At 31.6% G+C, this 6,339-nt stretch overlaps 1 long non-coding RNA gene across 1 annotated transcript; it reads left to right on the top strand.

The window, feature by feature from the left end:
- Positions 1-419: 419 nt before the first annotated feature.
- Positions 420-3,005, top strand: LOC132037457 (uncharacterized). Its single transcript, XR_009409895.1, has 2 exons — positions 420-899; positions 2,606-3,005. It is a non-coding gene; the product is annotated as an uncharacterized LOC132037457 (long non-coding RNA).
- The last annotated feature ends 3,334 nt before the right edge of the window (positions 3,006-6,339 follow it).

Raw genomic sequence — 6,339 nt, 5'->3', positions numbered from 1 at the left:
TGGATCTCTTATTTCCTGGAAGTCTAAGAAGCAACAGACTATAAGCAGAAGCTCCGCAGAAGCTGAATATAGGAGCTTAGCTGCTGTAAGTGCTAAGACAACTTGCCTTGTTAGTTTGCTACAAGGATTGGGAGTTTCAGTTAAGACACATATCCAGTTGCATTGTGATAGTAAAGTTGCCATTCAGATTGCATCAAATCCCATATTTCATGAGAGGACCAAACACATAGAGATAGATTGCCACTTTGTCAGGAAAAAGATCAAACAATACTTAATTCAGCCTCAATACCTTCACACTCAATCACAACTTGCAGATATGTTAACTAAAGGCCTGGGTGCTACTCATTATCACACTTTATTATCCAAGCTGGGCTTGCTAGATGTCTACCAATCTCTAGATTGAGGGGCAGTATGCCAATTCATGCATCATGATATACAAATATGATGAAGTGTAATAGAATATTATTTCATGTGTAAGTAGCAAGTAGTTAGTAGCCTAAGTTAGTTAGCTAATACACGTGGTAGTTAGTTGACAGGCTGTTAATAGAAGTTAGTTAAGCAACCAACTGAAGCAATGGTGCAGTAGTGGTGATCCATGATCATGTGGCAGCTATATACAACTGTCATATACACGCCTCCTTACTCCTCTATATATACATGAGAGGGTGCAGAATTGCATGTATAATATAGATATTTTTCCTTCACAATCAATGAAAGTTTTCTTCTCTCTAGAATAAGCTCTCATGCTTTCAATATTTGAGTAACTGCTTTGTAGTATATTTCATGTATACTGTGTGTATATTGCAGATGAATGTTGTTAGTGAATGTTGTTAGATTCATAATTTGATACTATTGCTTCTGAATCACCTTATCTTAAAGCAGCTGCTTTAGTTGATCTTGTAAGTCTGCTCATAAATTATACTGTATTACTACTTCATTAATGTTTAGTTTGGTTTAAGCATTCCTATCTCTTGATGATGTTTAGTTTGGTTTAAGCAAGATTTGTTATTTGTGTTATTGAGTTGTGGATAATAATAACTCAGATATAGTATGCGTTTGTTTGCCCATAGAAACCAAATATGTTTCACTTCATTTGGAATTTTTTATGTTGGAGTTAAAGATGAAGTTGTGTTTGGCTATACGAGAGAGAGATCATTTCATTTGGAATTATGTAGATGAAGTTGGAACACAGGGTTTTTCAAATTTGGAATCAATCCAGCTTCAAGTTGAATTTGGAAATTTTCATGGCCAAACACTAATTTTCAAATAAAAGTGAAATATTATTCCACAAAAAAAATTGATTAATTCTACATAAAAGGATAGTCAGATTCAACTAGTAAATGAAATTCAATCATGTCAAGGAATTTCTCCTCAAAATGGAAACCGGAAACAACAGAGAGAGAGTTCATTCAATCTTCTTAACTCCAAAAACTGCTTAGCAATTAGAGATATCTCCCTTTATTTGAGTGGGAGTTACTTATAAGAACCTAACTTCTAACTTGTGGCGGAGCCAAAATTTTTAATAAGGGGATTCAACTTTTATAAAAATAGGTTATACGAAAATTCTGTTTCAAGTCAAAGGGATTCAACCCTTGTATTTATCATGTATTTTATTATTTTTGAGCAAGGGGTATCATATGAACCGCCATGCTTATATGTGGCTCTTTGGCTGCGATAATAAAATATTGGGGGTCGACCTACATTGGGTAACTCGATATCGGGATAGTGGTGGTTCGACTCCATGTTGATAAAATTAAAACTTGGACTCCTAACCCCAATCTTAGCTCATAAGTTTTGTGCAATGTAACGTACTCGAATGAACAAGAATCAAATGGAAAATTTATAAACTATCTCGCCTCAGTGACAAGGATACAGACTTAAATAATTTTATTACAACACAAAGATAAGGGAAAGATAGGGAGACTAAGGCCCCGTTTGTCCATAGATATAAAAAAAAATTCACTTTTTTTGGAATTTTGGAGTTGGGAGTTGGAGTTAGAGTTGTGTTTGGCCATAGTTTTTGAAATTATAGTTTTTGGTGAAATGTAGTTGTAAAAAAGTGAAAAAAGTGAAAAAAATTTAAAAACAAGTTTTTGAAATTTTTGGCATTGCGAAATATAACTTCAAGTTGTATTCGGAATCATGGTAAAGTGAAAAGTGAATAAAAGTCTGGAATAAAGTGAATACATGGTAAAAACGCTAAGAGTAAGAAGGAAGGAGAGGAGCAAGAGGGGAGGAAGAATCAGAGAAGGAGAAAAAAAAAAAAAAAAAAAAAAAAAAAAAACAGATTTTAAATTCTTCTTTCTCACTCGTGGGGCACTCCATATTTATAGAATAGTTGGCTGGGTAGTTATGTAATAACTTTTTCAGTTAGTTTCACCAAACTCCCCAACCAATTTGATATTCATAACTAGTTATTTTACTTATACATGACACGCTAAGATCATATAAGGAGACAACCCCATACAGTCAATCAATGTGAGACCTCTAAAGACGGGTGCTGCGTTGTCATTTGCTTATTTGTTTATCTTCTCATGTTGACCTACTACATATTAGCCCTTTTTTTTTGGCCCAAGATACTTAAGTAGTTGCTTTGCTTTTGCAGGGATGGACATTAATTTAATGTGAAGTAGTAGATACAGTACAGAGTTTGAGAGGCTGGGAGGTTAAATTTTTATTTTTTTTTAATTTTTATTGTAGAGCTTGTAGTGTGAACTATACTGTGTACTTGGATTACTATTAGTTTGGTTGAAGCAGCAGACGCTACTGACGAGTTTTCATCAAAGGTTCATCTTTTGTAATTGTTGTTGTATTCATATGTTTTGTTATATTAGTGCACAGATGAGGAGCATTATCTTATTACTTGTTGAACCCCCAAAAATTCATTTTGTACTGTTCTTTGAGTTTCTACTGTGAGCAAAGTGTAAGTGTAGTAGCAATTCCTTATGTATTAAATGCATTTCTCAAACGTTTTTGTATTATTAGATTCCTTTGTACTTGTTCTAGATAGAAGCTATAGTCATTTCTCCTTTTATTTTATACCTCATGTCTGCTCTTTTCACTTGTGCTAGTTAAGGATCAATTTCACTTTTCTCGTGGGATTCCTTTTATGGTTGTATTACAAGTACAACCAGTAGCAAACGGAAAGTTATGATGGCAGATTTTTTACATAGCAAAAATCTTGTCATTATCAGTAATAACTCACCATTTCAAATGTGGTCCTTATCTGCACCGAAGGACCAATTGTATGTTCAGATAGAAACAAGGAGGAAAGGTTAGTGAAAAACTGAAAAGTTGTCGAGCTTGGGACTATAGCTTATAATTGAAAAATGAGATTATTCAGGAATACATATTGAATGCTGAGATTACGCATTGAATTTCTGGTAATATGATCCATAATAGAAAAAGTGTTTGCACATGAAGTAAATTTTTTTTTTTTTTTTTAAAAGTAATATTCTTATTTATTGGAATTTGGTAAGTAAGCAAACCAAGAATTATTACAAGAGCGTTTACATGTAACTTAATAAAACACTATGGGGTTGGAGTAGTCAAGAAGAGTGGGGGTTGGGAGCGTTTGAGGGTGGAAACGAGACAATGAAACTGACATGCCGCTTATAGAACTTATTTTGTATGTTCCCAATTTTCCTTACTTTCAAGAATCTTGTTTATTAGACAATTAGTTTTGGCCTAACATAAAATTAAAAAAAAATAATAATAAAATAAATAAATACCAAATACACCCTTTAAATTACACAAGTTTTCCTCCCCGTCCTCATTTCTTACCCTCCAAAAAGAAAACAGAATTTCTTACAAGCTGAATAATTAAATTGTGATTGGCTGATTCCTTTCTTCATTTACTTTAATCACTTGATAATTCTTTAATTGATATCTTCTTAATTGAAGTTATAACTTAATCATATTAACTTTATAAAATTGTGGTGTAAATGCCGTATGGAAAAGTTTTTGCTTAGAACCGAAAATTTCATATGAATGAATTGACTTTGCACATGTGCTGTGGCCTTCCAACTGGCCAAATGCCAAAAATCCCATTTAGTCCTCAGCCAATCATACTAATTATTTATGATTTCATTTTCTTCACAGGTGTATCCACGTTTGGGGACCTTTTGTCTCGTTTATACTTTAAACAGTAAAATAATTTCTCCTTTATTTGACGTTTTCCTCGTTAGGACAGCTGTGTTCTTTTCAAACTTTAATTAAGTTGTACAAATATGTGGTACTATTGGGAGATGAAAATATCCAATATCTAGATATAATTTCAGGGAAATATACTTCGATATAGTGCAAAGTAGATTAAAAGCAATATCAATTACATAGAATGGTGAATTAGCTATATCCAAGAAGGCAATTGAAATGAAGTTTGACTAAACCTAGTGAAACAATGTTGTTATTGAGCATTTTGAGAGCAAGAGTACTATGTTATTATTATTTTAAAGGAAGAGATCATCTCATATGACTATTGAGGACCAACTAAATCGAACAATTATATTTTTTAATATTTTGAGTTGTTCTACAAGTTGCTCTTCTATCTCATTTATTTTGGATCACTTTCTTTCATGTAAGTCAAGTATTGAGAAATATTAGCCGATTCAACCGTTGTTCTAGTACTTTTTAATTTGCATAAACTTGAACATGATTATTGACCGATTAAATAAGAGAAGTAAAGGAAACTAAGATGTAATAATGCTGCTAATCAGCACGATGATAAGGAACTTTCTTTCTTTTTTAATTTGCTTTGTCAAATATTCCTAAGCATATCCTTCTTTAACCTTTTCCTCTTGATTTCCTACAAATCTGAGTAATCACTTTGTGGGGAAAAACTGCAGGAATCAAAATGAGAAATAATGACACTTTATTTATTTATTATTTTAAAACAAATCCATACTAAACTCGTTGCAACGTGTACGTTTTTTGACAAGAAAGACAGAAAAATACACTTTTAAATTGAATACAAGATGGGCAAGACTAATAAATTATTAACAGTGATAGATCTGTCGGCAACTGCATATATAATGTGTCAAAATTGTTCCATTAAAAAAAAAATAATAATAAGTGTAGATGGATGATGGGATATTAAAGTTGAAAACAAATATACTAATTAGATTTGTTTACACCAAAACATGTTGCTGTCTTGCTGATCCCATTATCATTCCTGACAACTTCACATTGGGTTAACTGATGCACGTCCTCTCTTTTTCTAATTTTTTATATTATATTCATCTTAACAGCAATTTTTTTTTTTTTTTGCTGAAAAAATTATCCATATTATATGTTGTTGACTTTTGAATTAATGAGGGGGACCCCCACTCTCACGTGATTTGATATTGTTCCCACTTGCCGAGTCATTATCCCTATTGGAATTGATATGCAGAAAATCCCTAATCTTTCGATATCGAAATTAGCAGATAAGAAAGAGATGTAGACAACTTAATTGACACATGAATTATTAAAGAGAGATTGTCATTTAACCGGAAACTAGAAATTTATGAATTTTCGAAACTCACTTTAACACAAAGGACCCTTTTTGGACCAACACTTAAATAAATATGAGGAAATCGCACACTGATACATTTTGATTATTTTTAAAGAATTTGAAGTCTGATTTCTTATGATTTTCATCTACGTTATTAAATGTTAGCTAGATCATGTCCAAATTTTAATTTTCAAATACTAATTTCAACTTGAAAACAAATATTCCCTCCGTTTCAATTTATTTGATACTTTTCACATTTCAAGAGTCAAATGAGTTGTTCTTTAACCGTAATTTTTTTATATGTCTTTTAAATATTTTAAATTATTAATTATGGTGACATATAATACTTTTTACTTAAACTTTTAAATATATATTTTATTTAAAAAAATTTAAAGATTTATGTTCAAACGTTTTCGATTAAAAGTGTGAAATAATTTGAGACGGAGGTAGTACTTTTTTTTTTTTTTTTTTTTTTTTTTTCCGATCCAAATTTCGCAATTCTTATATCCAAATGCCCACTTAAATTGACTTAAAAATTGGTCAAATAAACTTAAAAAATTTACTTTTTGACTATAACTGTCTGACAAACATTTTTGTAATAACAAAACCAAAAAGCAACCTCCAACTTTAATCTTTTTCCAAATAGTGCCTCTCCTATACTACTCCATGTTTATAATATAATAATCATAAAAATATGTTGAGCAATAAAGTTTGACGATTTTGTGTCACCGCTTGCCACGTATAGGGGTCTGTTTTCGGTAGTCTTTGTTGACACTGACTGAAAACGACATCTACATTATGTGTACTCTTATTAACTGAACACAACCACCCTTTTCTTTACCTTGCTG

The sequence above is a fragment of the Lycium ferocissimum genome, chromosome 11, assembly GCF_029784015.1.
Source record: "Lycium ferocissimum isolate CSIRO_LF1 chromosome 11, AGI_CSIRO_Lferr_CH_V1, whole genome shotgun sequence".
NCBI lineage: Eukaryota > Viridiplantae > Streptophyta > Magnoliopsida > Solanales > Solanaceae > Lycium > Lycium ferocissimum.
The sequence above is the reverse complement of the archived record's forward strand: the minus strand, read 5'-3'. Positions and strand labels throughout refer to the sequence as shown.